Here is an 11174-nt window from a genome sequence, read left to right on the forward strand (position 1 = left end):
GTTACAGAAGATTATCTAAGAATTTTTCTCTTCTACCACATTTTAAATTTTGGCTTCTTCCTTAATCTAAAATTTTAAACTAGAAATTTACTCGTGGCGGGACTTGTGTGTCACAATATCTCAATGCTAAGCTAGTGTCAAGTTCAACGCCCCTTAAGGCGCCACGACACTCTTTAGTGCAAAAAAGCATGTGTCTTACGTCTTTATCCATAACGTCAACGTCTTGATGCTACCCAAAATTTTCTATAGTATTCATGCATGTTTGGAATAGCACCTTGACCATGCACATATTTTTCCTATATATTCTTCTTTTTATAGTTGAATTGAGGGAGACAAATTTCACGAGAAAATTCGTATTTTTTATTTGTAAATCTTTTTTAAAAACTAGAAAACCTTTCGATACCATGAAAGAATTATCAAGCTCGTGATTTAGAAGATCGCACATGACTGAAAATCAACACACGACATTAGTTCTCTCTTTCTCTTCTATTTTACCGCTTTTGTCATGTATCTTACGTTTTGGTTAATATCATGTTTATTATCGAAAACTAGACAACATGTTGGTTTCATATCCTTGCATGAGAGTCTAACATGCTAAATCAATTTCCTAATGTCAATACTTCATTTTCAAGGTTTCGAAAATTAGACTGCGACTATAAAGACAAAGACAAAAGCACATAAAATAAAAGTAAAATAAAATAAAATAAAAAAATACGGTAAAATTTAAATCAAATTTAAGCAAACAATATCACAGATAAATCAAAACACAATCTGATTACAACTTAGTGTTGTTCAAGTTTATTACAAATGAGAACGAATTTAGGTTATATTTACAAACAAATATCAAAAAGACCAACATGATGTAAGAAATTATCAAAACGCCCCTATGAAGAGATTTGTTATGAATGTTGTTTTACGTGCTTTTCATTGTGTTAGAGAGAAAGATAGACTATTGCGATCTTATCTATAAGGGATTGATGGATGCTATCTCCCAATTGAGCTTGTTTGCTTGTATGTTTGCATGATATAGTATATGTTAGCTCAAGGTGTTTGACTATGTGTTCTCTCTGTAGAACATGTTTATCTGCACAAAACTAGGGCGTTAGAGTTAGGTTGGCTAGATGATGACCTAGGTCTGGTTGTCTCCAATAGACTGAGCACTTTATGATCGTGAGCGACGGTCAGAGTATCTAGACTCTAGTGCTTCAAGACTAAGAAATATTCAAGGAGTCAAAATAGAACAACCTAGAGCTAGAAGACCGTGTTAAGCTACCTAGCCGCCTTAGGAACCCAATAGACCTTTTCAACTCCCAGATATGACAAAGGTGTAGTTTAAATTATGGATGCTGCACTTAGGTGATCGATAGATGCAACTCCCTAGAAAAACATGCGTGAGAGAACTCAGTTAAGATTAGGGCGCTACAGCTAGTGTGACATACACGTTGACCAAGTTCAAAATGTGTCCATTAGACCTTGGACCTCAATATCATTAGTGGTGATCAAAGGTCCCTAAGAACCTCGTTGACCTCTGTGTCCTAGAAACGAGAGATGAGATTTAAATTGCCTAAAAGTCCTTAGGAACCTCGTAAGCCTCCACGTCAACCAAGAATGATCAAGATAGCTCATTAAGCTATAGTAGTGTGAACAGTGTCACATGGCTGTTCACTACCCTTTCCACTTCGGTATTGTATCGTCGAGACTCTACTTTGGTTTCCATACCTTGGATCTAGGCGTTGCTTGTTAGGTTCATACAACGTGTGCCCCAACCTAGTGTAAATGACCAAGGGTCTCCTAAAATAGGACCCTTGTGCTGTAAACCCGTCCCTGAGTGTCGGTTGACCTAGTAGCTAACCGGCACACAGGGGATGGCTTCCCCAAGACTTTGAAGACTTTATGGTCCTGTGGGAGAGTTTTCAGGTAGCCCCATGGATGATGCTCAAATTGTTGTTTAGATTCAGATCCAACCATACTGTTTTGCAACTTATGAGTTCTTGCCTCAACCTAGAACACTGATCATTCACTGCATAAACAAGTCAAGCCACTTAAGTCGAAGAAAAGAAAGAATGGAAAACTCACATAGACCCCTGTGTGTATCCAGTTGCTTAGAGAGCATTGAAACTTAAGCCCAAACTTCCTAGAACAATGAGTAAAGCCCGTGATACTTACTAAGTTAAGTATGCGTTGAAAGCCTACGAGTAGGTTGCTTATTGAGTATTAATAGACTCACCCCTTTCTCTTTTCTTTTTCAGGTGTTTATAGGCTGCTGCTCGAGGTGAAGGAGCATTCAAGAGTTTTGTAGTCATAGTGGGGGTTGTTCTAGAGTGCTAGCCCATTTTTACATTTTTTAGGCTTTTAAATTTTTGTTTTATAATGGTTTCCCGGTTTGTAATATTTTGAACAACATGTCTTATAATTGGACTTAATTTTGTATTTAATTTTGGTGTTCACTTTTTTTTTTTCTAATTGAAATTTCAGCGGATTTTATTTTTTTATTTTTTTATTTTTTTAATTATTTTCTCTTTCGTTTTTTTAGTCTTGATTCGAGTCTCACATGCTAGAGCTCTCACTTTGCATGCCAGAGGTACCACAAGTACGATTATCTACTCCGTAAGTTGCCTACCACACTCTTTCTTTCCTTGTTCTTGTTGGTGTACTCAATAAGTAGTCTGTCACACTCTTTCTTTCCTTGTTCTTGTTGTAGGTACTTATGCGGACTTTGGTCCTTGAATTCTAAGATGTCAACCTTAGTTCTAGGTTAAAGGGTCTAAGTACTAGTTTTCTTGGTTTGTAAGTGTACTTAGACGGACTTTGGTCAATAGGTTCTAAGATCTCAACCTTAGTTCTGATCTAAGGGTCTTAATACTATTGTTCTGGGTTCTTGTCTTCAAAACTTGGATCTTGATCCTTGTTATATTCTTTGATCGTTGTCTTGTTCTTAGTCACTTTCTAGGTTGTTTTGTTTTTGTTTCATTCTCCCAGACACTCCCCCTAGGATTTATGGTACTAGTCATGAACTTGACAACTTGTGTCCAACGCTTCAAACGTTCCAAGTGACACAGTCTGCATCATACGCTCCAAGCAACACAGTCTGAAACTACGTCCAAAGCTTCATACGTTCTAAGTGACGTAGTCTGACCCCGTATCTAGGTTTCATAAAAAATTTCATAGCATTCAGAGGTTATCTAGATCATGAACCGAAGGTAAATTTCCTAAGGAGAATTACGATTATTTTACACCGTTACTTGGTTTAACTAATTAACCATATCCAATGACAACCAAATTTCATATATAATCTTAACATGTCATATTATGCTTAGTATTCAAAATTCATAGGCAGCGGAGTTCATTTAGTGAGATATTTTAACGTTACTTAAATCTCGAGCAATTTGATCGATTTGGAGTCTTCACTCACGGTTCTTGGTATTTTCCTTTCATATTCCTTTAATTCATACTTGATTTAAGGTTTATACAAATATCCAAGCAATTTCTACAAGTATTTCTTAAGAAGAGTCCAAAATGGCTACTTACCTCGTTATGGACGTTCAGGACCTTTATTATGTAAGGGGGTTGTAGCTCATACGGTAGAGCGCTCGCTTTGCAAACAAGAGGCACAAGGTTCAATTCTGTTTTGATCTAAGGGTTTGGGTACTTTTTTTATGCTTCTTATCTTCAAAACTTGGATCTTGATCCTTGTTCAGTCCTTGATCATTGTCTAGTATTTATGGTACTAGTCATGAACCTAACATCCTGTGTCCAAAGCTTCATACATTCAAACCGATAGTCTTAACCTACGTCCAAAATTTTATTCATTTCAAGTAACAAAGTTTGAAAGTGTTAACCTACGTCCAAGATTTCATACATTTCAAGTAACAAAGTTTGAACCTATGCCATGGGTTCATGCATTCCAAGCGACATAGTCTGTACTAGAATCTAGGTTTAATAAAAAGTTTCATAGTATTTGGAGGTCCTCTAGATCATGAACCAAAGTTAAATTTACTTATGTGCATTATAGTCATTTTACACTGTTACTTGGTTTAGCTAATTAACCTTATCCAATAACTACAAAATTTCATATAAACTCTTAGCATGTCATATAATGCTCAGTATTAAAAATTCATAGAAGCGGAGTTCATTTAGTGGGTTATTTTAATGTTACTTAAATCATGAGCAATATAATTGGTTCGGAGCCTTAACTCACGGTTCTTGGTGTTTTTCTTTCACATTCCTTTAATTCATAGTTGGTTTAAGGTTTATACAAAGATCCAAGCAATTTCTACAAGTAGTTCTTAAGAAGAGTCCAAAATCGCTACTTACCTCGTCATGGACGTTTGGGACCTTTATTTTATAAAGGGGGTGTAGCTCATATGGTAGAGTGCTCGTTTTGCATGCGAGAGGCACAGGGTTCAATTCCCTGCACCTCCATTGTGTTTGTTAAGGGTCTTGGTACTATTGTTTTGGAATCTTATCTTCAGAGCTTCTTACCTCATCATGAATGTTCGAAACCTTTATTTTATAAAAGGGGTGTAGCTCATGTGGAAGCGATATAGTGTTAACCAATGTCCAAGTTTCATATATTTCAAGTGACACATTTTATACACATTTTGAACCTATGCCATGGGTTCATGCGTTCAAAGCGGCGTTGTCTGAACTCGAATCTAGGTTTAATAAAAAGTTTCATAGTATTTGGAGCTCATCTTGATTTTGAACCAAAGATAAATTTCCTTATGTGCATTATGGTCATTTTACACCGTTACTTGGTTTAGCTAATTAACCTTATCCAATGACTACCAAATTTCATATAAACATTTAACATGTCATATTATGCTCATATTAAAAATTCATAGGCAGCGGAGTTCATTTAGTAAGTTATTTTAATGTTACTTAAATCACGAGAAATTTGATCGGTTCAAAGCCTTAACTCACGGTTATTGGTGCTTTTCTTTCACATTCTTTTAATTCTTACTAGGTTTAATGTTTATACAAGGATCCAAGCAATTTCTACAAGTACTTCTTAAGAAGAGTTCTAAATGGCTACTTACCTCATCATGGACGTTCGAGACCTTTATACTATAAAGGGGGTGTAGCTCATATGGTAGATTGCTCGCTTCGCATGCAAGAGGAACAAGGTTCACCTCCTCCATTGTGTGTTTGTTTTGAAATCGTAGGTTCAAATCCTTGGAAGTGTAAGGATCTCCAAGACACTCCCTCTAATATTAAGCTAGATCATGAACCAAAGGACCAAATATTAATTAACTTTATCCACTTAGCACAAAAATTCATATAAACTCTTAACATATCATATTAAATAATGTGCAATTTGATTAGTTTGGTCAATCACGATTCTTGGTATTTTTCTTTCCTTTATTTCATACTTGGTTTATGGTTTATACAAAGATACATACAATTTCTACAAGCATTGATTATGAAGAGTCTAAAATGACTACTTACCTTGTCATGGACGTTCAAGACCTTTATCTATAAAGGGGGTGTAGCTCATATGGTAGAGCACTCGCTTCGCATGCGAGAGGCACAGGGTTCAATTTCCTGCACCTCCATTGTGTTTGTTTTGAAATCTTAGGCTCGAATTCTTGGAATTGTAAGGATTTCCAAGACACTCCCTCTAATATTAAGCTAGATCATGAACCAAAGGACCTCATGAGCAATTTGATGGTGTTTTTCTTTCCTTTAATTCATAATTGATGCATGTAATTTCTACGAGCATTGATTATGAAGAGTCCAAAATGGCTACTTATCTCGTCATGGACGTTCGAGACTTATATTTTATAAAGGGGTGTAGCTCATATGGTAGAGCACTTGCTTTGCATGCAAGAGGCACAGAGTTCAATAATTCTCTGTTTCTCTTTCCTTTAATTCATACTTGGTTTAATGTTTATACAAAGATACATGCAATTTCTACAAGCATTGATTATGAAGAGTCCAAAATGGCTACTTACCTCGTCATGGACCTGTTCGGGACATTTGTTTTATAAAGAGGGTGTAGCTCATATGGTAAAGCGTTCTCTTTGTATGGAGAAGCACATGGTTCAATTTCGTGCAACTCCATTTTGTTTGTTTTGAAATTTTAGGTTCAAATACTTATTATTGTAAGGATCAGATGACTCGATAGGAGGGTAAATTTTATACGTTTATAATTTTATAATTTACAATACATTTATTTTATACATTCATATATAATTAAAACATGAAATTAATGAATGAGTATAAAGATTCTAGCCTATAAAACTATTTCTTTTCTTGTTCATGTTGTAATTATTTGGACTCTTTAGTTCTTATCTTTAACTTGTGAGTTCTTATCGTGATCTATAGAACTTTGATCCTTAAATTATGAGGTCTCTAACCTTAGTTTCGATCGAAGGGTCTTGGTACTATTGTTCTGTGTTCTTTTCTTAAGAATTTGGATCTTAATCCTTGTTCTAGTCCTTGATCGTTGTATTGTTCTCCAAGAAACTCCCCCTAGTATTTATGGTACTAGTCATGAACCTGACATTCTGTGAACAAGGCTTCATACGTTCCAAGCAACACAGTCTGAACCTACGTTCAAGGCTTCATGCATTTCAACCGACACAGTCTAAACCTATGTCATGACTTCATGCGTTACAAGCGACATAGTCTAAACTCGTATATAGGTTTAATACAAAATTTCATAGCATTAAGCAGTCGTCTAGATCATGAACCAATGGTAAATTTTCTTAGGTGCATTATGTTCATTTTACACCGTTACTTGGTTTAGCTAATTAATCTTATCCAATCACCTACCAAATTTCATTTAAACTCTTAACATGTCATATTATGCTCGGTATTAAAAAGTCATAGGCAGCAGAGTTCATTTAGTGGGTTATTTTAATGTTGCTTAAATCACGAGCAATTTAGTCGGTTTGAAGCCTTAACTCACCGTTCTTGGTGTTTTTCTTTCATATAACTTAATTCATACTTGGTTTAAGGTTTATAAAAAGATTGAAGCAAGTTCTACAAGTACTTCTTGAGAAGAGTCCAAAATGACTTCTTACCTCCTCAAGGACGTTTGGTACCTTTATTTTATAAAAGGGGGTGTAGCTCGTATGGTAGAGAGCTCGCTTCGCATGCGAGAGGCACAGAGTTCAATTCCTTTGAATTCTTAGGTTCTAATCCTTGAAATATTAAGGATCACATAAGATGGGTACAAAGATTCTAGCTTATTACACAATTATTTGACATCCTATGTTCAAGTCTTCATGCATTTCAATTGATAATTCGGATCTAGGTTTACTATAAGGTTTCTTAGCATTTGGCTAAATTTTACACCGTTAATTGGTAATTGGTTTAGCTAAAATTGGTTTAGCTAATTAACCTTATTCAATGTCCACCAAATTTTTCATATAAACTCGTATTATGCTTGGTATTAAAAATTGATAGGCAGCCGAGTACATTTAGTGGGTTTTTTTAACATGAGAAATTTGATCTTTCAATACATTTATTTTATCCATACATAAGTAATTAACAAATGGAATGAGTACAAAGATTCTAGTATATTACACACTTTCTTTTTTTTCTTGTTCTTACTGCCATGGTCCTACATTCTTGACCGCGCGGCATCATGATCTAGACACGCTCATGACTAGCTTTAAGGGGAATTAAGCCCCATATATATTTTTCACCCCGACTTTGTGGCTTCGTCGGACCTTGGCGAGGTTTGTCTTCGCCAATTGAACATCGGTTGTGAAGAATCCAAGCTAGTTCGACCACACACGCCGCCTGCGCGTGCATGTTCAATAGTATGCGACACAACCGACTTACCTCTACACTAGGCCAAGTCATTCGCCTTGACCTTGCCTCTACTCGGGCCAAGGACTCCCAATGCACCATCGCGTCTCATCTTGTCATCTCGATCTCCATCGACATGGCCAATATGTCTTGATACCATCCTGAGTCTCAGGGTGTTGTTGGCCATCAAAACTCACTTGGTCATGCTATCGAGAACGGGCCCGCGTGTCGCTCATCTCATCGAGACTTGCCAAACAACCATCCATCCGGGTTCTATCGAGGCATTGCCCTCCCGTGCCCATGCCATGTCATTTATGGATAGAGGGTGTATGTAGCAACCTCCAACATGCGGGCTGGAGCGCAACACCCGCACACCCGTGTCGCCCGATACTGTCCTTGAAAAAATCCATTTCAAAGGAAGTTGCACGAGACACTAATCTCGGCACACTCGCCCACACTGTGACACACGTAGGTGCCAGAGGGTAGCTCACTTAGGCCATAGGGCAAAGAGGTTGTAAGTACTTGGACTCTTTAGTTCTGTTCTTGACTTGTATGTTCTTATCATGATCTATGTTTAAGACTTTGCTCCTTGGAGTATGAGGTCTCAACCTTAGTTCTGGGCTAAGGGTCTTGGTACTGTTATTTTAGGTTCTTATCTTCAGAACTTGAATCTTGATCCTTTTTCTAGTCCTTGATTGTTGTCTTATTCTCGAAGACACTCCCTCTAGTCATGAACGTGACATCTTGAGTCCAAGGCTCATACGTTCCAAGCGACACAATGTTAACCTACGTCCAAGACTTCATACATTTCAAGTGACACAGTCTGAACCTATGCAATGGTTTCATGCATTCCAAATGACATAGTTTAAACTCACATCTAGGTTTAATACAAAGTTTCATAGAATTTGGAGGTCATCTAGATCATGAATCATAGGTAAATTTCCTTAGGTGCATTATGGTCATTTTACACTGTTAATTGGTTTAGCGAATTAACCTTATCCAATGACCATCAAATATCATATAAACTTCTAACATGTCATATTATGCTCGTATTAAAAATTCATAGGCAGTAGAGTTCATTTAGTAAGTTATTTTAACGTTACTTAAATCCTGAGAAACTTGATCGGTTCGGAGCCTTAAATCACGATTCTAGGTATTTTTCTTTCACATTCCTTTAATTCATACTTGGTTTAAAGTTTATACAAAGATCCAAGAAAATTCTAAAAGTACTTCTTAAAAGAGTCCAAAATGGCTTCTTACCTCATCATGAACGTTTGAGACATTTATTCTATAAAAGGGGTGTAGTTCATATGGTGGAGCGTTTGCTTCGCATGCGAGAGGCACGAGGTTCAATTCCGTGCACCTCCATTATATTTGTTTTAAGATTCTAGCCTATCACACTTGACTCAACACAATATTAACTCTGCTGCCAAATTTGATTGGTTCGGAGCATTAACTCACGGTTCTTGGAGTTTTTCTTTCACATTCCTTTAATTCATACTTGGTTTAAGGTTTATACAAAGATCCAAGCAATTTGTACTAGTACTTCTTAGGAAGAGTCCAAAATGGCTACTTACCTCGTCATGGACGTTCGGGACCTTTATTTTAATATGGTAGAGCGCTCGCTTCATATGCGAGATGCATAGGGTCCAATTCCCTGCACCTCCCATTGTGTTTGTAAATACGTGGACATTTTAGTTCTGTTATAGAACTCTTCTGAGTTATTATCATGATCTATCTTTAGAACTTTGATCCTTGGATTATGACTCTAGGAAGAGTCCAAAATGGCTACTTACCTCGTCATGGACGTTCGGGACCTTTATTTTAATATGGTAGAGCGCTCGCTTCATATGCGAGATGCATAGGGTTCAATTCCCTGCACCTCCCATTGTGTTTGTAAATACGTGGACATTTTAGTTCTGTTATAGAACTCTTCTGAGTTCTTATCATGATCTATCTTTAGAACTTTGATCCTTGGATTATGACTCAACCTTAGTTCTCGTCCAAGGGTCTTCATTACTATTGTTCTCGGTTCTTATCTTCAAAATTTGGATCGAGATCCTTTTTCTAGTCCTTGATTATTTTCTTGTTCTCCAAGATACTCCCCCTAGTATTTATGGTACTAGTCATGAACTTAACATCCTGTGTCCAAGGTTTCATACGTTCAAAGCGACATAGTGTTAACCTACGTCCAAGGCTTCATACATTTCAAGTGACACAATTTGAACCTATGCCATGTATCATATTTGACCGTTTATTATAAGCAAATATCCTGTATGATACTTGACTCCCATTATCGCTTACTATAAATATCATATTTGACCTTTTATGATAGTCAAATATATTGTATTCATTTATTATTTCTTTCATCCATAGTTGAAGGATTTTTGACTGAAAATAACTCAAATGGCTAGGATCAGGTGACACTTATCTACTTTAAACCATTTTTTTCCTCTTTCTTCTTTTTTCTCTCTTGTTTCTTTTTCCTTCATTAATTCTTGTTTATGTTACTTTCATGTACCTCATTAACAAAGCGGCACTAAAATGACCAAAATAACCCTCAACCCTGAGGGTTGACTTTGAATTTTCTTTCATTTTTCTACCATTTTATTTTCTACCATTTTTAGTTAGGAGAGATTTTCTAAGAATTTTTCTCTTCTATGGCATTTTAAAATTTTGCTCCTAAGATTCTAAAAAAAAAAATTCCTTGAATTAAAATTTTAAACTAGAAATTTGCTCGTGTTGAGACTTGTGTGTCACAATATCTCAATGCTAAGCTAGTGTCAAGCTCAACGCCCCTTAAGGCTCCACGACACTCTTCAGTGCAAAAAAGTATGTGTCTTACGTCTTTGTCCATAACGTGAACGTCTTGATGCTACCCAAAATTTTCTATAGTATTCACGCATGTTTGGATAGCACCTTGACAATGCACATATTTTTACTATATATTCTTCTCTTTATAGTCGAATTAAGGGAGACCAATTTCACCAGAAAATTCGTATTTTTGATTTATAAATCTTTTTTGAAAACTAGAAAACCTTTCGATACCATGAAAGAAATTTCAAGCTCATGATTTATGAGATCGCACGTGATTGAAAATCAACACACGACATTAGTTCTCTCTTTCTCTTCTATTTTACCGCTTTTGTTATGTATCTTACGTTTTGGTTAATATCATGTTTATTATCGAAAACTAGACAACATGTTGGTTTCATATCCTTGCATGAGAGTTTAACATGCTAAATCAATTTCCTAATGTCAAGACTTCATTTTCAAGGTTTCGAAAATTAGACTGCGACTATAAAGACAAAGACAAAAGCACATAAAATAAAAGTAAAATAAAATAAAATATGAAAATACGGTAAAATTTAAATCAAATTTAAGCAAACAATACCACAGATAAATCAAAACAC

General features: G+C 36.1%; 2 non-coding genes across 2 annotated transcripts; both read left to right on the forward strand.

The window, feature by feature from the left end:
- The first annotated feature begins 4349 nt into the window (after positions 1–4349).
- TRNAA-UGC (transfer RNA alanine (anticodon UGC)) lies at positions 4350–4422 on the forward strand. The gene has a single exon. It is a non-coding gene; the product is annotated as a tRNA-Ala (tRNA).
- A 1060-nt stretch (positions 4423–5482) lies between these two features.
- On the forward strand, positions 5483–5555 carry TRNAA-CGC (transfer RNA alanine (anticodon CGC)). Its single transcript has one exon. It is a non-coding gene; the product is annotated as a tRNA-Ala (tRNA).
- The last annotated feature ends 5619 nt before the right edge of the window (positions 5556–11174 follow it).

Source organism: Cucurbita pepo, chromosome 6 (genome assembly GCF_057944985.1).
Source record: "Cucurbita pepo subsp. pepo isolate OVF chromosome 6, ASM5794498v1, whole genome shotgun sequence".
NCBI lineage: Eukaryota > Viridiplantae > Streptophyta > Magnoliopsida > Cucurbitales > Cucurbitaceae > Cucurbita > Cucurbita pepo.